The sequence below is a fragment of the Oncorhynchus keta genome, chromosome 4, assembly GCF_023373465.1.
Source record: "Oncorhynchus keta strain PuntledgeMale-10-30-2019 chromosome 4, Oket_V2, whole genome shotgun sequence".
Classification (NCBI taxonomy): domain Eukaryota; kingdom Metazoa; phylum Chordata; class Actinopteri; order Salmoniformes; family Salmonidae; genus Oncorhynchus; species Oncorhynchus keta.
In genome coordinates, this window is record NC_068424.1 from 7,016,747 (window position 1) to 7,038,840 (window position 22,094).

General features: G+C 43.0%; 2 long non-coding RNA genes across 4 annotated transcripts; one reads left to right on the forward strand and one right to left on the reverse strand.

The window, feature by feature from the left end:
• Window positions 1-17,664: 17,664 nt before the first annotated feature.
• LOC127916672 (uncharacterized) lies at window positions 17,665-21,418 on the reverse strand. 2 transcript variants are annotated; one of them, XR_008095507.1, is made up of 5 exons: window positions 20,728-21,418; window positions 20,139-20,339; window positions 19,753-19,945; window positions 19,164-19,364; window positions 17,668-17,802 (listed from the first exon to the last, which is right to left on the reverse strand). It is a non-coding gene; the product is annotated as an uncharacterized LOC127916672 (long non-coding RNA). The 2 variants fall into 2 exon arrangements; XR_008095508.1 differs by lacking the exon at window positions 19,164-19,364 and having other exon boundaries at window positions 17,665-17,802.
• On the forward strand, window positions 17,698-20,713 carry LOC127916673 (uncharacterized). Of its 2 annotated transcripts, none has more exons than XR_008095510.1 (3): window positions 17,698-17,832; window positions 18,422-18,807; window positions 20,566-20,713. It is a non-coding gene; the product is annotated as an uncharacterized LOC127916673 (long non-coding RNA). The 2 variants fall into 2 exon arrangements; XR_008095509.1 differs by lacking the exon at window positions 20,566-20,713 and adding an exon at window positions 19,591-19,740.
• Window positions 21,419-22,094: the final 676 nt, after the last annotated feature.

Here is a 22,094-nt window from a genome sequence, read left to right on the forward strand (position 1 = left end):
GAACGGATCTAAGCACAGGCAAAATCCTACAGGAAAATCTGGTTCATGCCTGCTCCTGTTCCCTCCCTCAGGCGCTCGACGTCACCGGTCTCCAAACCACCAGTCCTGGCAACCCATATTGTGCACACCTGGTAACCCATTGGGCACACACCTGGCAACCCATTGGGCACACACCTGGCAACCCATATTGTGCACACCTGGCAACCTATTGCGCATACACCTGGCAACCCATATTGCGCACACCTGGCAACCCATATTGCGCACACCTGGCAACCTATTGCGCATACACCTGGCAACCCATATTGCGCACACCTGGCAACCCATATTGTGCACACCTGGCAACCCATTGTGCACACACCTGCTCGCCATTACTTCTCCATGATTCTCTCACGTTATGTACGCTTCTCTTGCTTGTTCATTTGCTTCAGGTTCTTTATTCAGATTCTTTATTCAGGCTCTTCTGGACCTGTTTCCTAACTCCCAGCGTATAAGTTACACAATTACACCTCCACAAAAAAAAAACGTAAACCGCAAGAAGATTCAATCCTTTTCCAGATGGTTAACGAACAAAGTAATCTACTCCATCAACACCACGACCAGCTGTCCGAAACTGGGGACGGCCATGGAAGAGGTCCTCTGCGTTCTCCACTGCTTTGACACCACCACAAGGGTTTTCCATTCCACTATCAGAGGGCTTCCTACGACGGGTGGTGACAGTGAGCCAGTCCCCCAGCCTACCCAGCCATCCGCCAACCAGCCTACCCAGCCATCCGCCCAGGTACCCAGCCATCCGCCCAGGTACCCAGCCATCCGCCCAGGTACCCAGCCATCCGCCCAGGTACCCAGCCATCCGCCAACCAGCCTACCCAGCCATCCGCCCAGGTACCCAGCCATCCGCCCAGGTACCCAGCCATCCGCCCAGGTACCCAGCCATCCGCCCAGGTACCCAGCCATCCGCCAACCAGCCTACCCAGCCATCCGCCCAGGTACCCAGCCATCCGCCCAGGTACCCAGCCATCCGTCAACCAGCCTACCCAGCCATCCGCCCAGGTACCCAGCCATCCGCCCAGGTCAGTGATGCCCGACTATCCCTTCTGGAGAAATATGACGGCTTCCTACTCCACTGCTCCCCATTTCGCATATCAGACGGGAGCCCCCACCAACGAGAGGTCCAAAGTTGCCACGTCATTTCCCTGCTGACCAGACGGGCATTGGAGTGCGCTACGGCCGTCTAGGAGAGAAAAGAGAAGGAGTTTTGGTCCAATTTCGAGGTTCACGGCTCTGATGGTCTTCAACCATCCTCCAGGGGGCAGAGAGAGAGGTGAGCGACACTTCCAGCTCCGGCAGGGTGCCCAAACCGCTGCAGAGTACGCCCTCACCTTTCGGACTGGCAGCTCCCAGCAGATGGAATGAGCATGCACTCCGCAAGGATGTCTAGATGGAGTTGGCATGTTGGGATGACAATATTTCCTCGGAGTTGACATGTCGGGATGACAATATTTCCTCGGAGTTGGCATGTCGGGATGACAATATTTCCTTGGACTCTCATCTCGATTGCCATCCGTCTGGATAACCTTGTGCGGGAGCACCGGCATCCACCTCACCACTCGCCTCCCTCCTTTGGCTGTCCAGAGTCTGAACCCATGGAGATAGGGGCCACACACCTCTACGCGGCAGAGAGGTGCTGCCGGAGACAGACAGAAATACTCACAGCTTTATTTGCAGCAAAAGTTGATTCTAACATGTATTGATTGACTCAGGGCGAATGTGAATGAGATATTTCTGCATTTAGTTCTCAGTGCATTTGCAAAGATTGATATAAACACGTTTTCAATTTGTCGGCACTGTAGGTGTGATGCATATAACTTCGGTGTGACCAGGACACTGTTGTTTCCAAAAGGAAGATGTGTGTGAACTGATGTGACACCGGCTCTCGATGATGTTGGGGGGGTCTCTCTCCTATATATATATATATTAGGGAGAAACAAAATGCCTTAGGTAGGCAATGTAAATAACTAATGTAAAGTGAAACTATTGCAGTAGTTTTTTCCCATTTAAGCAGTGGCTCCCGGCTCTTATCATATCCCACGAGGTGTATGTAAGGTGTTGGTGGTGAGGCTCAAGTGGAGAGGCGGGCATTCGTCATCTCCCACACCACTGCAAGAACACTGGGGACACAGTGTCCATATTACCAATCAGCTTGTCGTGGTTAAATGACGTGTTTTGTGCTTTCAGTTTGTTCCTGTTTAACCCTTGTGTTGTCTTAAGGGTCAACGTTGACCCACCAATATGTTTAACACTTCTTCGGGATCGATATATTAATAAACCAATTAGGCCCATTTGGGCAGTCTTGATACAACATTTTGAAGAGATATGCAATGGTTCATTGGATCAGTCTAAAACGTTGCACATACACCGCTGCCATCTAGTGGCCATAATCTAAATTGCGCCTGGGCTGGAATAATACATTATTGCCTTTCTCATGCATTTCAAAGATAATGGTCCCCCAAAAAATCTAATGTGTTATATTCTCCTACAATAATTTCACATTTCCACAAACTTCAAAGCGTTTCCTTTCAAATGGTACCAAGAATATGCATATCCTTGCTTCAGGTCCTGAGCTGATTTGGGTATGTCATTTTAGGCAAACATTTTTAAAAAAGGGTAGGATCCTTAAGAGGATGATCTGCCAGGTTTTCTCTGACTCTGTTACGTATACCACCTGCAGCCCCCCATATTTACTAAGCCCAACACAAAGCTAAACAGACACAAATGTCAGGTGCTCGGTTTGCAGTCTAGCTCCACATGAAGAGAGAGAGACATTTCACCAGGCAAGCACTGTTTTTCTGTTAGTGATTTTTGCACCTAGTTGTTTTCACCAACCACGAAGCAAGTCAGTAAAGGAACTTTGATCTGTGCAGTATACTCTAATCATTATAGCCACTGACTTCTGTTGGGAATGTGTGTTCCAGGCAAAACTGTGTTGTTGTTGATCAATGTATTTAAATGGCCATTTGGCAAGTGCAAAGTATCTATTATGCTCTTGCATAGCTTTGTAGGACTTTCAAAGACTACAGAGTGAAAGAGTTCGCTTAGCTTTAAGCTCGCTTAACTCTTTTAGCTCTTTTACCCTGGGCTGATAGGCCACAAAAATACTAAGATTCACATTCACGTTGTTTCTCCTTCTCAATGGCTTCAAAGACTGTCTTTTCCTCATATCCCCCTGTTCATCTGCATTGACCTGAAAGAGCTGACCAGTTGAAAGCCAGTCTGATGATGAGCTGACCAGGTGAAAGACAACCTGATAAAGGACTGACCGATTGAAAGACAACATGATAAAGAGCTGACCAGGTGAAAGCCAGTCTGATGATGAGCTGACCAGGTGAAAGACAACCTGATAAAGAACTGACCAGGTGAAAGACAACCTGATAAAGAGCTGACCAGGTGAAAGACAACCTGATAAAGAGCTGACCAGGTGAAAGACAACCTGATAAAGAGCTGACCAGGTGAAAGACAACCTGATAAAGAGCTGACCAGGTGAAAGACAACCTGATAAAGAGCTGACCAGGTGAAAGACAACCTGATAAAGAGCTGACCAGGTGAAAGACAACCTGATAAAGAGCTGACCAGGTGAAAGACAACCTGATAAAGAGCTGACCAGGTGAAAGACAACCTGATAAAGAGCTGACCAGGTGAAAGACAACATGATAAAGAGCTGACCAGGTGAAAGACAACCTGATAAAGAGCTGACCAGGTGAAAGACAACCTGATAAAGAGCTGACCAGGTGAAAGACAACCTGATAAAGAGCTGACCAGGTGAAAGACAACCTGATAAAGAGCTGACCAGGTGAAAGACAACCTGATAAAGAGCTGACCAGGTGAAAGACAACCTGATAAAGAGCTGACCAGGTGAAAGACAACCTGATAAAGAGCTGACCAGGTGAAAGACAACCTGATAAAGAGCTGACCAGGTGAAAGACAACCTGATAAAGAGCTGACCAGGTGAAAGACAACATGATAAAGAGCTGACCAGGTGAAAGACAACCTGATAAAGAGCTGACCAGGTGAAAGACAACCTGATAAAGAACTGACCAGGTGAAAGACAACCTGATGATGAGCTGACCAGGTGAAAGACAACCTGATGATGAGCTGACCAGGTGAAAGACAACATGATAAAGAGCTGACCAGGTGAAAGACAACCTGATAAAGAACTGACCAGGTGAAAGACAACCTGATGATGAGCTGACCAGGTGAAAGCCAGTCTGATGATGAGCTGACCAGGTGAAAGACAACCTGATAAATAACTGACCAGGTGAAAGACAACCAGATAAAGAGCTGACCAATTGAAAGACAACCTGATGATGAGCTGACCAGGTGAAAAACAACCTGATAAATAACTGACCAGGTGAAAGACAACCAGATAAAGAGCTGACCAGGTGAAAGCCAGTCTGATGATGAGCTGACCAGGTGAAAGACAACCTGATAAATAACTGACCAGGTGAAAGACAACCTGATAAATAACTGACCAGGTGAAAGACAACCTGATAAATAACTGACCAGGTGAAAGACAACCTGATGATGAGCTAACCAGGTGAAAGACAACATGATAAATAACTGACCAGGTGAAAGACAACCAGATAAAGAGCTGACCAGGTGAAAGACAACCTGATAAATAACTGACCAGGTGAAAGACAACCTGATAAATAACTGACCAGGTGAAAGACAACCAGATAAAGAGCTGACCAGGTGAAAGACAACATGATAAAGAGCTGACCAGGTGAAAGACAACCTGATAAAGAGCTGACCAGGTGAAAGACAACCTGATAAAGAACTGACCAGGTGAAAGACAACATGATAAAGAGCTGACCAGGTGAAAGACAACCTGATAAAGAGCTGACCAGGTGAAAGACAACCTGATAAAGAGCTAACCAGGTGAAAGACAACCTGATAAAGAGCTGACCAGGTGAAAGACAACCTGATAAAGAGCTAACCAGGTGAAAGACAACCTGATAAATAACTGACCAGGTGAAAGACAACCAGATAAAGAGCTGACCAGGTGAAAGACAACCTGATAAATAACTGACCAATTGAAAGACAACCTGATGATGAGCTGACCAGGTGAAAGACAACCTGATAAATAACTGACCAGGTGAAAGACAACCTGATAAAGAGCTGACCAGGTGAAAGACAACCTGATAAAGAGCTGACCAGGTGAAAGACAACATGATAAAGAACTGACCAGGTGAAAGACAACCTGATGATGAGCTAACCAGGTGAAAGACAACCTGATGATGAGCTAACCAGGTGAAAGACAACCTGATGATGAGCTGACCAGGTGAAAGACAACCTGATGATGAGCTAACCAGGTGAAAGACAACCTGATGATGAGCTAACCAGGTGAAAGACAACCTGATGATGAGCTGACCAGGTGAAAGACAACCTGATGATGAGCTAACCAGGTGAAAGACAACCTGATGATGAGCTAACCAGGTGAAAGACAACCTGATAAATAACTGACCAGGTGAAAGACAACCTGATGATGAGCTGACCAGGTGAAAGACAACCAGATAAATAACTGACCAGGTGAAAGACAACCTGATGATGAGCTTTCTTCCACCATATTGTATTTCCCAGTTAGTCCAGATCAAGGCTTGTACGCAAAGAGAGGAGAGAAGAGACATTTTTAGGCAATTAAGAAGTGAACCAGACCCTCCACGGCTTAAGCTAGCGGGTTGTGAGGTATTCTTAGGCATAACCACAAAGCATTTCAAAGGGGATTATTTGGAATGAGTGGAGGGAGGTGAGAGACTGAAAGCAAAAGAGAAGAGTTAAAAAGGAACAGAGAAAGAAGTAGGAGGAGGAGAGAAATGATTCCAGTCTCAGCTCTGTTCCTAATTTGTATTGTCACCGTTTCGTCTTATCTTTATCGTTGTCCCCGGAGACACCGGGTGATTGATAGCCTGATTCAATGACTGTATTACAAATGCCTCATCTCACCCTGTATTCTTATCATTAGCAGTTAGCCTATGGTTATGTTCACAGCTCGCTGGCTGGTGCCGGCCCATGAGATTTAAGGCCCTGGCCTTTCGGGAAAATATTTAACATGAAATGTAAATCTTGTCAGTGCCTGAAAAAAAATACATAAGAAACCTGCACAGCTAGAAACCTGTTGAGCTATTCTGAGGCGTTCCAACATGCAAATGGCAGCCATTGACTACAAAGCAGGAGGAGGGGGAAGGAGCTGGGCATTATTGCCTCGAACACCGACAAGCGTCTAGCTAACGCCTCTCCTCCTTTCCATCCCATGATTCCCATCACGGGGAAAATGTTTAGGAGGTATCTCGTCACATTAGTTCATACAGGCAGAGATAATGTGGCTTAACGGAGGGCTCTGGGAATTAGGCATTGGCTCAGGAACCAATCCGCTCAGCCAAAACCTGTTCTCTTCTCTGCCAGCACTGCCCGTTCCCCCGCCATCATTACACAGCGCTCACGCCTGCAGAGCAGCAGAAACCTCCAGAATGACAATCACTCCTCTACTCCCCTCACTCCACTCCTTTTCACTCTCTCTATTCATCTCTCTTTCTCTCTCTTTATCTGTTTCGATTTCTCTTTCTTTCTTTCTTTCTTTCTTTCTTTCTTTCTTTCTTTCTTTCTTTCTTTCTTTCTTTCTTTCTTTCTCTCTCTCTCTCTGTCTCTCTCGCTCTCAATTCAAATTAATGGGGCTTTATTGGCATGGAAAATGTGTTTACATGGCCAAAGCAAGTGAAATAAACAATAAACAGAAGTTGAGAATGCACAAAACAAAATCAACATAAAATTATTTGAAATAAACAGGAAACATTGCAGTCACAGATGTTTAACCCTTGTGTGGTGTTCAGATCTGTGGGACCCATTTTCAATGTTTAGTAAAAGACTAATTTTACAAATATAAAATACAAAAATTCAACCTGAGACTCATTGACCTTGGCTCATTTTCTGTGAAGAATATGTAAAAGAACATGTTTTCAGTGATTGCACACTGTGCACCCCACTACACATTTATATTACATATGTGGTGTTCTGGTCCACTGGACCCGAGGGTAATAAAACGTGTGTGAAAAACAAAAAGGTTTGCTTTGTGCCTTCACTCTGTCTTCCTCCTCCCTCCTGGGCCTGTTGTTTCAATGTAGCACCAAGAACCTGTCTGTCTGTCTCCCTGTCTGTCTCCCTGTCTGTCTCCCTGTCTGTCTCCCTGTCTGTCTCCCTGCCAGTCTCCCTGCCAGTCTCCCTGCCCGTCTCCCTGCCCGTCTCCCTGCCTGTCTGTCTGTCTCCCTGCCTGTCTCCCTGCCAGTCTCCCTGCCCGTCTCCCTGCCCGTACCCTGCCCATCTCCCTGCCCGTCTCCCTGTCCGTCTCCCTGTCTGTCTCCCGCTTTTCTCACACTCTTTACCCTTTGTAGTGTGTGAAGCGACACAATGTCTTGCCGGGAACCTGCACAATGTATCACACCCTGATCTGGTCCACCTGTCCTTGTGATTGTCAACACCCCCTCCAGGTGTCGCTATATTATCCCCGGTGTATTTATCCCTGTATTTCCTGTCTCTCTGTACCAGTGTATTTATCCCTGTGTTTTCTGTCTCTCTGTACCAGTGTATTTATCCCTGTGTTTCCTGTCACTCTGTACCAGTGTATTTATCCCTGTGTTTCCTGTCTCTCTGTGCCAGTTTGTCTTGTTTGCCAAGGCAACCAGCGGTTTTCCTTGCTCCTATTTTTCCCATTCTGTTTGTTTCTAGTCCTCCTGGTTTTGACCCTTGCCTGTCCTGACTTCGCACCCGCCTGCCTGACCATTCTGCCTGTCCTGACTTCGCACCCGCCTGCCTGACCACTCTGCCTGTTCTGACTACCAGCCTGCCTGACCACTCTGCCTGTCCTGACTACCAGCCTGCCTGACCACTCTGCCTGTTCTGACTACCAGCCTGCCTGACCACTCTGCCTGTCCTGACTACCTGCCTGCCTGACCACTCTGCCTGTCCTGACTACCTGCCTGCCTGACCACTCTGCCTGTCCTGACTACCTGCCTGCCTGACCACTCTGCCTGTCCTGACTACCTGCCTGCCTGACCACTCTGCCTGTCCTGACTACCAGCCTGCCTGACCACTCTGCCTGTTCTGACTACCAGCCTGCCTGACCACTCTGCCTGTCCTGACTACCAGCCTGCCTGACCACTCTGCCTGTCCTGACTACCTGCCTGCCTGACCACTCTGCCTGTCCTGACTACCTGCCTGCCTGACCACTCTGCCTGTCCTGACTACCTGCCTGCCTGACCACTCTGCCTGTTCTGACTACCAGCCTGCCTATCCACTTGTTCTGTTTTTGGGCTCTAATCTGTTTTTTGACCCCTGCCCGACCTGACCTCTGACCTGGTTTATAAACTCTCACCTGTACCTGACCTGCCTTTGCCTACTCCCTTTGTTATAATAAATATTGGAGCTCTACCATCTGCTCTTTGTGTCTGCATTTGAGGTTCCTAACCACAATCAATCAGTATGGCAAAAAAGTATCTCTCCTCAGAAGGTTTAGAAATGCTTTTTGCAGAGAGAGAAGAGAAGTGTGGAAGAATTTTCAAAATATAAGGTTCATGTCTCTGTCAATTCGGAGTCTGGCAGTGAGTTTGAAGAAGAGGATGAGATTGCAAGAGAGCGCCAAGTCTTGGACCAAAACTCTCCCTTCTACCCCCAAGCCATAAGACTGCTGAACAATTAAGCAAATGGCCACCAGAATTTTTATATTGCCCCCCCTCCCTCCATTTGCTTTTTACACTACTGCTACTCACTGTTTATTATCTATGTGTAGTCACTTCACCCCTACCTACATGTGCATATTACTTCGACTAACCTGTACCCCTGCACATTGACTCTGTACCTGTACCCCTGTACATAGCCTCGTTATTGTTATTTTATTGTGTTACTTTTTATAATTTTTTTACTTTAATTTCTTTAGTAAATATTTTCTTAACTATTGAACTGTAGTGTTGGTTAACTTCTTATGGCTGGGGGGCAGTATTGAGTAGCTTGGATGAATAAGGTGCCCAGAGTAAACTGCCTGCTACTCAGGCCCAGAAGCTAAGATATGCATATTATTAGTAGATTTGGATAGAAAACACTCTGAATGATATCTGTGAGTAAAACAGAACTCATATGGCAGGCAAAAACCTGAGAAAAAAAGTCCAACCAGGAAGTGGGAAATCTGAGGTTTGTAGGTTTTCAAGTATTTGCCTATCCAATATACAGTGTACAATTTCGTCCGATTGCACTTCCTAAGGCTTCCATTAGATGTTAACAGTCTTTAGAACCTTGTTTCAGGCTTCTACTGTGAAGGGGGAGCGAATAAGAGCTGTTTGACTAAGGGGTCTGGCAGAGTGCCATGAGTTAAGTCAGGAGCGAACTCGTAAGAGTGAGCTACGTTCCTTTTAATAATAATAATAATAATAATATAATAATATATGCCATTTAGCAGACGCTTTTATCCAAAGCGACTTACAGTCTCATGTGTGCATACATTCTACGTATGGGTGGTCCCGGGAATCGAACCCACTACCCTGGCGTTACAAGCGCCATGCTCTACCAACTGAGCTACAGAAGGACCACTTTTCCTTTCTAAAGACAAAGGAATTGTCCGGATTAAACATTATTGAAGATTTATGTTAAAAACATCCTAAAGATTGATTCTATACATCGTTTGACATGTTTCTACGAACTGTAATATACGTTTTTGGGATTTTTCGTCTGGACTAAGGGCCTGCGCCTCTTGAATTTGGATTTGTGAACTAAATGCGTGTGCATTCCGATGAAGATCATCAAGGTAAGTGAATATTTATAATGCTATTTCTGACTTCTGTTGACTCCACAACATGGCGGGTCTCTGTTTGGCTTCTTTTGGTGCCTGAGCGCTGTACTCAGATTATTGCATAGTGTGCTTTTTCAGTAAAGCTTTTTTGAAATCTGAAACAGTGGTTGAATTAAAAGGAGAAGTATATCTTTAATTCCATGTACAACACTTGTATTTTCAACAAAATGTACGATGATTATTTCTGTAAATTCATGTGGCTCTCTGCAAAATCACCGGATGTTTTGAAAGCAAAACATTACTTTACATAACGCAACAATGTAAACTGAGATTTTTGTATATAAATATGAACTTTATCGAACAAAACATACATGTATTGTGTAACATGAAGTCCTATGAGTGTCATCTGATGAAGATCATCAAAGGTTAGTGATTAATTTTATCTCTATTTCTGCTTTTTGTGACTCCTCTCTTTGGCTGGAAAAATGGCTGTTTTTCTGTGACTCGGTACTGTCCTAACATACCTTAAGGGAAGAATTCGGCAGTACCTGTATGGTTAGTGAGAAAGTCCATATTGCAAATGTACGGTCCCTTACTAGACGTCCGAAATCGTTTGTAAAATTCGCGGACGGCGTCGGGCGGAGCGGCAGGGCCGGACCTACCAGGAAGTCATCAAATGAACGTTGTCGGACATTCGGTTTCCGTTTTACAAAAATAATAAGATTTATGTCATTTTTCCCATGTCCCGGAAATTCCCACAAGAGGGCATAAGCAATCATATGGCTATTGCTACAAAACATCACGATTCACGACGGGGCCTTATCTCGAAAACTGAAAATATTTAGAAGCCGAAACTCGGTGAGCGTAGGGGCGGCATAATGGGCAGTTGGCCCCGAACAAGATGGCGTCTAGGCCTCAACGGTTTTTGAGTTATGGCCATTTATCTGGGATTAAAGGTCCAAAATGAAAATAGAGAAATTATTTTTCCACTTCACGTCAAAGTCAAGGAGCCTCCGGTGTCAATAAAAAAGAACCAGCCATTTATCTATCGTCATTTAAGAGAAATCGCATAACGACACCTTGGTGATGTTCACGGATAGGTGTTTTTTTTCAACGGTTACAGATCCAGTTGCAGGTTGTTCTTACGAATCTTTTTAAAGTGTGCTGCGGAGCTCTGCGAGATTTCTGTGATTTTCTATGATTTTCTGAAATAACACACACTCACTAAACCCTCCGTAAATAACTCAGTTCTTAACGTAAAGACTTAAAACTCGGGATTCTGTAAAGGCATACCCCAATCATGATATGAGTTTATTTATAGCTTCCTGTGCCAACCGGAAGTGCCTTTAATGGTGTCACAGTGGCAGTTTCCATGGGTTAAAAAGGTCAGATCTTTTCAAAACTTCATATGTGTGACTAGGTAACCCTCGTGAACTGTAAATCAGTCATTTCTCCCAGCAGATGTCAAAGAAAAGCTCTCACACGCACACACAGCAAGGATGGAGTGAAAAAGTGTGGTTCTTAAAGACACAGAGAGCAGGCAATGGCATAAACATAATGTCTAGGCCGTGCCGAGTTCAACGAGATATCCCGCTTGACCGTAGCTCGCTCGGTCTGAGCGCAGCGACCATTAGAAAAGTAGGCCCAAAATGAAGCCTGCCCCACAACGTCATTTGCTTTTGGGTGACAGTGAGAGAACCGTTAGGGTGAGAAGCACAATTCGACCTCAGGTATGTTCCTAAGGTCCTTCCGATCCGTGCAAGCCTAACGTTGACAGTGTGGCATTAACCCTTAATAGTTAAAAGATGGTGTTTACTTCAAAAAGTTTGCATTGATTTCTCTCCCCATAGGAATACATTGCCTTTACCCCTAAATTCAACCTGAAGTCTATATGGGTTATGAATGCCGTATGAACCTGTCTTTGGTAACAGTCCATCAGGCCAGTATGAGGTCTACCTGTGTTGATTCTAAGCTTCCTGGACCAACCGGAAGTGGTTAAAATCACCCTAAAAGTGTTTTTCCATTACCTGCCTGCAGTTTGATAGACATAGTGCATTCAACCCTGTGTAAATCAGTCAATTCTTAACGTAAGGACTTAAAACTCAGGATTCTGTAAAAGCATAGCCCAGTGAGGATATGTGTTGACTTATAGCTTCCTGTGACAACCGGAAGTGCCTTAATTGGTGTCTCAGGGGCTGTTTCGAGGGGTTAAAAAAGTCAGATCTGTCCAAAACTTCATATGTGTGATTAGGCAACCCCCATGAACTGTAAATCAGTCATTTTTCCCATAAAATTTCAAAGGAAAACTAAATCACACAGACACACAACTTGGAAGGAGGGACGTATTGGGGGTTGTAGAGACAGACAGTGCCTCCAATAGTTAGCTTTGTTCGAGCTAAAAAGAACCGTCAGACCTAGAGTTCGAAACTTTAGAAACCTGTTCTAGACCTCGGGTCGATAGTGCGTGGTGAGTTAGGTGGCTCTAGAAGGTTCTCGGACCGAGAAATAGCCTCGTACATTTGCAATGACTTCAATTCATTTTGACCATTACGAAAATGGCGACATTTAGAAAAGTCTCAGAGACACAAGACTAGGTGCATTGAAACCGGCTCGGGCCATAGAGACGGACCCCAACGTTTCGGTCCGATAGCTCATTCAAGGACCCCATAGCAAGGCATGGAAAAAGTGGATTTTCAGCACCAATTAGGGTTTTACTCGGGCACCGAAGGACCTATCGAGCCGAAACTCGGGATTCGGGGTCGCCTCACATAGGCCTTCACATAATGTCTGACCTGGACCCGCAGCTAGAACGTAACTATGTGTTTTACGTTTTTATTATGTTTTAAACTAATGGCGCTGTGAATTATGGGCCTGCTCTGACATATGTGATAGTTGGCTTCTAAATGAGTTGGAAAAAGTGGGTTTGGTGTCAATTGGTATCAGTTTGGTGTCAGAATGACATCTAATTGACTGGTGGACACTGACTTGCTAGTTGACTTTTGTACATTAGCAATATGTTTAAACGGAGAGGGACCATCACCAAAATGGCATTCTGAAATCAACACAAAAAATGGCATCACCATAGTCTCCAGGCTGTGCAGAGTTCAACGAGACGCCCCGCTTGACCGTAGCTCGCTCTGAGTGCAGCGACCTTGAAAAAAAAGAAGGCGCAAAAGGAAGCCTGGCCCTCAATGTCATTTGCTTTTGGGTGACAGTGAGAGAACCGTTAGGGTGAGAAGCACAATTCGACCTCAGGTACGTTCCTGAGGTCCTCCCGATCCGTGCAAGCCTAACCTTGACCATGTGGCATTAACCCTTAATAGTTAAAATAAGGTGTTTACTTCAAAGAGTTTGCATTGACTTCTCTCCCCATAGGAATACATTGCCTGCACCCCTAAATTCAACCTGAAGCCTATGTGGGTTATGAATGACTTATGAACCTGTCTTCTATGACAGTCCATCAGACCACTATGAGGTCTACCTGTGCCAATTATAAGCTTCCTGAAGCAACCGGAAGTGGTTGAAATCACCTTATCAGTGTTGATCCATACACTGCATGCAGTTTGATAGACATAGTGCATTCAACCCTGTGTAGATCAGTCAATTCTTAACTTAAAGACTTAAAACTCAGGATTCTGTAAGTGGCTATGTCAATCAAGACATGTGTTTACTTATAGCTTCCTGTGCCAACCGGAAGTGCCTTTAATTGGGTCACACTGTCTGTTTTGAAGGGTTAGAAAAGTCACATCTCTCCAAAACTTCATATGTGTGACCAGGTAACCCTCCTAAACTGTAAATCAGTCATTTCTCCCAGCAGATGTCAAAGAAAAGCTCTCACACGCACACACAGCAAGGATGGAGTGAAAAAGTGTGGTTCTTAAAGACACAGAGAGCAGGCAATGGCATAAACATAATGTCTAGGCCGTGCCGAGTTCAACGAGATATCCCGCTTGACCGTAGCTCGCTCGGTCTGAGCGCAGCGACCATTAGAAAAGTAGGCCCAAAATGAAGCCTGCCCCACAACGTCATTTGCTTTTGGGTGACAGTGAGAGAACCGTTAGGGTGAGAAGCACAATTCGACCTCAGGTACGTTCCTAAGGTCCTTCCGATCCGTGCAAGCCTAACGTTGACCGTGTGGCATTAACCCTTAATAGTTAAAAGAAGGTGTTTACTTCAAATAGTTTGCATTGATTTCTCTCCCCATAGGAATACATTGCCTGCACCCCTAAATTCAACCTGAAGTCTATATGGGTTATGAATGCCGTATGAACCTGTCTTTGGTAACAGTCCATCAGGCCAGTATGAGGTCTACCTGTGTTGATTCTAGGCTTCCTGGACCAACCGGAAGTGGTTAAAATCACCCTAAAAGTGTTTTTCCATTACCTGCCTGCAGTTTGATAGACATAGTGCATTCAACCCTGTGTAAATCAGTCAATTCTTAACGTAAGGACTTAAAACTCAGGATTCTGTAAGTTTCTATGTCAATCAAGACATGGGTTTACTTATAGCTTCCTGTGCCAACCGGAAGTGCCTTTAATGTTGTCACAGTGGCAGTTTCCAAGGGTTAAAAAGGTCAGATCTTTTCAAAACTTCATATGTGTGACTAGGTAACCCTCATGAACTGTAAATCAGTCATTTCTCCCAACAGATGTCAAAGAAAAGCTCTCACACGCACACACAGCAAGGATGGAGTGAAAAGTGCGGTTCTCAAAGACACAGAGAGCAGGCAATGGCATAAACATAATCTCTAGGCCGTGCCGAGTTCAACGAGATATCCCGCTTGACCGTAGCTCGCTCGGTCTGAGCGCAGCGACCATTAGAAAAGTAGGCCCAAAATGAAGCCTGCCCCACAACGTCATTTGCTTTTGGGTGACAGTGAGAGAACCGTTAGGGTGAGAAGCACAATTCGACCTCAGGTACGTTCCTAAGGTCCTTCCGATCCGTGCAAGCCTAACGTTGACCGTGTGGCATTAACCCTTAATAGTTAAAAGAAGGTGTTTACTTCAAATAGTTTGCATTGACTTCTCTCCCCATAGGAATACATTGCCTGCACCCCTAAATTCAACCTGAAGTCTATATGGGTTATGAATGCCGTATGAACCTGTCTTTGATAACAGTCCATCAGGCCAGTATGAGGTCTACCTGTGTTGATTCTAGGCTTCCTGGACCAACCGGAAGTGGTTAAAATCACCCTAAAAGTGTTTTTCCATTACCTGCCTGCAGTTTGATAGACATAGTGCATTCAACCCTGTGTAAATCAGTCAATTCTTAACGTAAGGACTTAAAACACAGGATTCTGTAAAAGCATAGCCCAGTGAGGATATGTGTTGACTTATAGCTTCCTGTGCCAACCGGAAGTGCCTTAATTGGTGTCTCAGGGGCTGTTTCGAGGGGTTAAAAAGTCAGATCTGTCCAAAACTTCATATGTGTGATCAGGCAACCCCCATGAACTGTAAATCAGTCATTTTTCCCATAAAATTTCAAAGGAAAACTAAATCACACAGACACACAACTTGGAAGGAGGGACGTATTGGGGGTTGTAGAGACAGACAGTGCCTCCAATAGTTAGCTTTGTTCGAGCTAAAAAGAACCGTCAGACCTAGAGTTCGAAACTTTAGAAACCTGTTCTAGACCTCGGGTCGATAGTGCGTGGTGAGTTAGGTGGCTCTAGAAGGTTCTCGGACCGAGAAATAGCCTCGTACATTTGCAATGATTTCAATTCATTTTGACCATTACGAAAATGGCGACATTTAGAAAAGTCTCAGAGACACAAGACTAGGTGCATTGGAACCGGCTCGGCCCATAGAGACGGACCCCAACGTTTCGGTCCGATAGCTCATTCAAGGACCCCATAGCAAGGCATGGAAAAAGTGGATTTTCAGCACCAATTAGGGTTTTACTCGGGCACCGAAGGACCTATCGAGCCGAAACTCGGGATTCGGGGTCGCCTCACATAGGCCTTCACATAATGTCTGACCTGGACCCGCAGCTAGAACGTAACTATGTGTTTTACGTTTTTATTATGTTTTAAACTAAAGGCGCTGTGAATTATGGGCCTGCTCTGACATATATGATAGTTGGCTTCTAAATGAGTTGGAAAAAGTGGGTTTGGTGTCAATTGGTATCAGTTTGGTGTCAAAATGACATCTAATTGACTGATGGACACTGACTTGCTAGTTGACTTTTGTACATTAGCAATATGTTTAAACGGAGAGGGACCATCACCAAAAGTGACATTCTGAAATCAACCCTAACGAGCCATGGAGATGAACCAGAATCACTGCCCAGCTATCCCGAGTTCATCGGGCCAGTCAATTTCACATTCCTGCAGGATTTTTATAGCATGACAAATTCGTGATGGTACCTGCCCATTGAACCATATTGCAAATGCACAGTGACTTTGCAAAAGTGAGAAAACATAAACAAATGGACATGATGAAATCAACACAACGAGTGATGGAAATGTACAACTATCACTGCTCGGCCATCCTGTGTTCATCAGACCAGTCAATTTTGCATTTTTGAGCATGTCAAATTTCATATGGTAAATGCACATTGAAACATATTGCAAATGCGCGCGCACTTGCAATATGATTCTATAGTGTAAAAACATCACCTAATGGACATGATGAAATCAACACAACGAGTGATGGAAATGTACAACTATCACTGCTCGGCCATCCTGTGTCCATCAGACCAGTCAATTTTGCATTTTTGAGCATGTCAAATTTCATATGGTAAATGCACATTGAAACATATTGCAAATGCGCGCGCACTTGCAATATGATTCTATAGTGAAAAACATCACCTAATGGACATGATGAAATCAACACAACGAGTGATGGAAATGTACAACTATCACTGCTCGGCCATCCTGTGTCCATCAGACCAGTCAATTTTGCATTTTTGAGCATGTCAAATTTCATATGGTAAATGCACATTGAAACATATTGCAAATGCGCGCGCACTTGCAATATGATTCTATAGTGTAAAAACATCACCTAATGGACATGATGAAATCAACACAACGAGTGATGGAAATGTACAACTATCACTGCTCGGCCATCCTGTGTCCATCAGACCAGTCAATTTTGCATTTTTGAGCATGTCAAATTTCATATGGTAAATGCACATTGAAACATATTGCAAATGCGCGCGCACTTGCAATATGATTCTATAGTGTAAAAACATCACCTAATGGACATGATGAAATCAACACAACGAGTGATGGAAATGTACAACTATCACTGCCCGGCCATCCTGTGTTCCCATAGCGAGCATTAATATCAGAATGACCGGTAAATGCATTTACAACCATATTTTTATTTTTGGGTTACCAGTTGCACAACAATGCACGTGCATTTGCAATATGATTCTATAGTGAAAAACATCACCTAATGGACATGATGAAATCAACACAACAAGTGATGGAAATGTACAACTATCACTGCTCGGCCATCCTGTGTTCATCAGACCAGTCAATTTCACATTCCTGCAGGATTTTTATAGCATGACAAATTCGTGATGGTACCTGCCCATTGAACCATATTGCAAATGCACAGTGACTTTGCAAAAGTGAGAAAACATAAACAAATGGACATGATGAAATCAACACAACAGGTGATGGAAATGTACAACTATCACTGCTCAGCCATCCTGTGTTCATCAGACCAGTCAATTTTGCATTTTTGAGCATGTCAAATTTCATATGGTAAATGCACATTGAAACATATTGCAAATGCGCGCGCACTTGCAATATGATTCTATAGTGAAAAAACATCACCTAATGGACATGATGAAATCAACACAACGAGTGATGGAAATGTACAACTATCACTGCTCAGCCATCCTGTGTTCATCAGACCAGTCAATTTTGCATTTTTGAGCATGTCAAATTTCATATGGTAAATGCACATTGAAACATATTGCAAATGCGCGCGCACTTGCAATATGATTCTATAGTGAAAAAACATCACCTAATGGACATGATGAAATCAACACAACGAGTGATGGAAATGTACAACTATCACTGCTCGGCCATCCTGTGTCCATCAGACCAGTCAATTTTGCATTTTTGAGCATTTCAAATTTCATATGGTAAATGCACATTGAAACATATTGCAAATGCGCGCGCACTTGCAATATGATTCTATAGTGTAAAAACATCACCTAATGGACATGATGAAATCAACACAACGAGTGATGGAAATGTACAACTATCACTGCCCGGCCATCCTGTGTTCCCATAGCGAGCATTAATATCAGAATGACCGGTAAATGCATTTACAACCATATTTTAATTTTTGGGTTACCAGTTGCACAACAATGCACGTGCATTTGCAATATGATTCTATAGTGAAAAACATCACCTAATGGACATGATGAAATCAACACAACAAGTGATGGAAATGTACAACTATCACTGCTCGGCCATCCTGTGTTCATCAGACCAGTCAATTTCACATTCCTGCAGGATTTTTATAGCATGACAAATTCGTGATGGTACCTGCCCATTGAACCATATTGCAAATGCACAGTGACTTTGCAAAAGTGAGAAAACATAAACAAATGGACATGATGAAATCAACACAACAGGTGATGGAAATGTACAACTATCACTGCTCAGCCATCCTGTGTTCATCAGACCAGTCAATTTTGCATTTTTGAGCATGTCAAATTTCATATGGTAAATGCACATTGAAACATATTGCAAATGCGCGCGCACTTGCAATATGATTCTATAGTGTAAAAACATCACCTAATGGACATGATGAAATCAACACAACGAGTGATGGAAATGTACAACTATCACTGCTCGGCCATCCTGTGTCCATCAGACCAGTCAATTTTGCATTTTTGAGCATGTCAAATTTCATATGGTAAATGCACATTGAAACATATTGCAAATGCGCGCGCACTTGCAATATGATTCTATAGTGAAAAAACATCACCTAATGGACATGATGAAATCAACACAACGAGTGATGGAAATGTACAACTATCACTGCTCGGCCATCCTGTGTCCATCAGACCAGTCAATTTTGCATTTTTGAGCATGTCAAATTTCATATGGTAAATGCACATTGAAACATATTGCAAATGCGCGCGCACTTGCAATATGATTCTATAGTGTAAAAACATCACCTAATGGACATGATGAAATCAACACAACGAGTGATGGAAATGTACAACTATCACTGCTCGGCCATCCTGTGTCCATCAGACCAGTCAATTTTGCATTTTTGAGCATGTCAAATTTCATATGGTAAATGCACATTGAAACATATTGCAAATGCGCGCGCACTTGCAATATGATTCTATAGTGTAAAAACATCACCTAATGGACATGATGAAATCAACACAACGAGTGATGGAAATGTACAACTATCACTGCCCGGCCATCCTGTGTTCCCATAGCGAGCATTAATATCAGAATGACCGGTAAATGCATTTACAACCATATTTTTATTTTTGGGTTACCAGTTGCACAACAATGCACGTGCATTTGCAATATGATTCTATAGTGAAAAAACATCACCTAATGGACATGATGAAATCAACACAACAAGTGATGGAAATGTACAACTATCACTGCTCGGCCATCCTGTGTTCATCAGACCAGTCAATTTCACATTCCTGCAGGATTTTTATAGCATGACAAATTCGTGATGGTACCTGCCCATTGAACCATATTGCAAATGCACAGTGACTTTGCAAAAGTGAGAAAACATAAACAAATGGACATGATGAAATCAACACAACAGGTGATGGAAATGTACAACTATCACTGCTCAGCCATCCTGTGTTCATCAGACCAGTCAATTTTGCATTTTTGAGCATGTCAAATTTCATATGGTAAATGCACATTGAAACATATTGCAAATGCGCGCGCACTTGCAATATGATTCTATAGTGAAAAACATCACCTAATGGACATGATGAAATCAACACAACGAGTGATGGAAATGTACAACTATCACTGCTCAGCCATCCTGTGTTCATCAGACCAGTCAATTTTGCATTTTTGAGCATGTCAAATTTCATATGGTAAATGCACATTGAAACATATTGCAAATGCGCGCGCACTTGCAATATGATTCTATAGTGAAAAAACATCACCTAATGGACATGATGAAATCAACACAACGAGTGATGGAAATGTACAACTATCACTGCTCGGCCATCCTGTGTCCATCAGACCAGTCAATTTTGCATTTTTGAGCATTTCAAATTTCATATGGTAAATGCACATTGAAACATATTGCAAATGCGCGCGCACTTGCAATATGATTCTATAGTGTAAAAACATCACCTAATGGACATGATGAAATCAACACAACGAGTGATGGAAATGTACAACTATCACTGCCCGGCCATCCTGTGTTCCCATAGCGAGCATTAATATCAGAATGACCGGTAAATGCATTTACAACCATATTTTAATTTTTGGGTTACCAGTTGCACAACAATGCACGTGCATTTGCAATATGATTCTATAGTGAAAAAACATCACCTAATGGACATGATGAAATCAACACAACAAGTGATGGAAATGTACAACTATCACTGCTCGGCCATCCTGTGTTCATCAGACCAGTCAATTTCACATTCCTGCAGGATTTTTATAGCATGACAAATTCGTGATGGTACCTGCCCATTGAACCATATTGCAAATGCACAGTGACTTTGCAAAAGTGAGAAAACATAAACAAATGGACATGATGAAATCAACACAACAGGTGATGGAAATGTACAACTATCACTGCTCAGCCATCCTGTGTTCATCAGACCAGTCAATTTTGCATTTTTGAGCATGTCAAATTTCATATGGTAAATGCACATTGAAACATATTGCAAATGCGCGCGCACTTGCAATATGATTCGATAGTGAAAAACATCACCTAATGGACATGATGAAATCAACACAACGAGTGATGGAAATGTACAACTATCACTGCTCGGCCATCCTGTGTCCATCAGACCAGTCAATTTTGCATTTTTGAGCATGTCAAATTTCATATGGTAAATGCACATTGAAACATATTGCAAATGCGCGCGCACTTGCAATATGATTCTATAGTGTAAAAACATCACCTAATGGACATGATGAAATCAACACAACGAGTGATGGAAATGTACAACTATCACTGCCCGGCCATCCTGTGTTCCCATAGCGAGCATTAATATCAGAATGACCGGTAAATGCATTTACAACCATATTTTTATTTTTGGGTTACCAGTTGCACAACAATGCACGTGCATTTGCAATATGATTCTATAGTGAAAAAACATCACCTAATGGACATGATGAAATCAACACAACAAGTGATGGAAATGTACAACTATCACTGCTCGGCCATCCTGTGTTCATCAGACCAGTCAATTTCACATTCCTGCAGGATTTTTATAGCATGACAAATTCGTGATGGTACCTGCCCATTGAACCATATTGCAAATGCACAGTGACTTTGCAAAAGTGAGAAAACATAAACAAATGGACATGATGAAATCAACACAACGAGTGATGGAAATGTACAACTATCACTGCTCGGCCATCCTGTGTTCATCAGACCAGTCAATTTTGCATTTTTGAGCAAGGTCAAATTTCATATGGTAAATGCACATTGAAACATATTGCAAATGCACGTGCACTTGCAATATGATTATATAGTGAAAAACATCACAAAATGGACATGATGAAGTCAACACAACGAGTGATGGAAAGGAACAACTATCACTGCCCGGCCATCCCGAGTTCATCAGGCCAGTCAATTTTGCATTTCTGCAGGATTTTTGAGCATGTCAAATTTCTTACGTCATTTGGCCCACAAAAAAATCCTTATGCACAATTTAAAAAAATATATAAAAAAATATGATAATAAAATTGGACAAAAGTATATTCATACAGTTCTTACACATGTGTAATTGACAAAAAATTGAAAGAATTTCAAAAAACGGTCCAGAAAGCACTTTTTAAGGGTGTGTGAAGTTTTTACAAAATTTTGACATTTTTGACTTTTGACTTTTGACTTCCTATGAAATCATATTGGAATTGGACAAAACATATTCCTTATGCGCATGATAAAAAAAAAAAAAAAAAAATTATGATAATAAAATTGGACAAAAGTATATTCATACAGTTCTTACACATGTGTAATTGACAAAAAATCGAAAGAATTTCGAAAAACGGTCCAGAAAGCACTTTTTATGGGTGTGTGAAGTTTTTACAAAATTTTGACATTTTTGACTTTTGACTTTTGACTTCCTA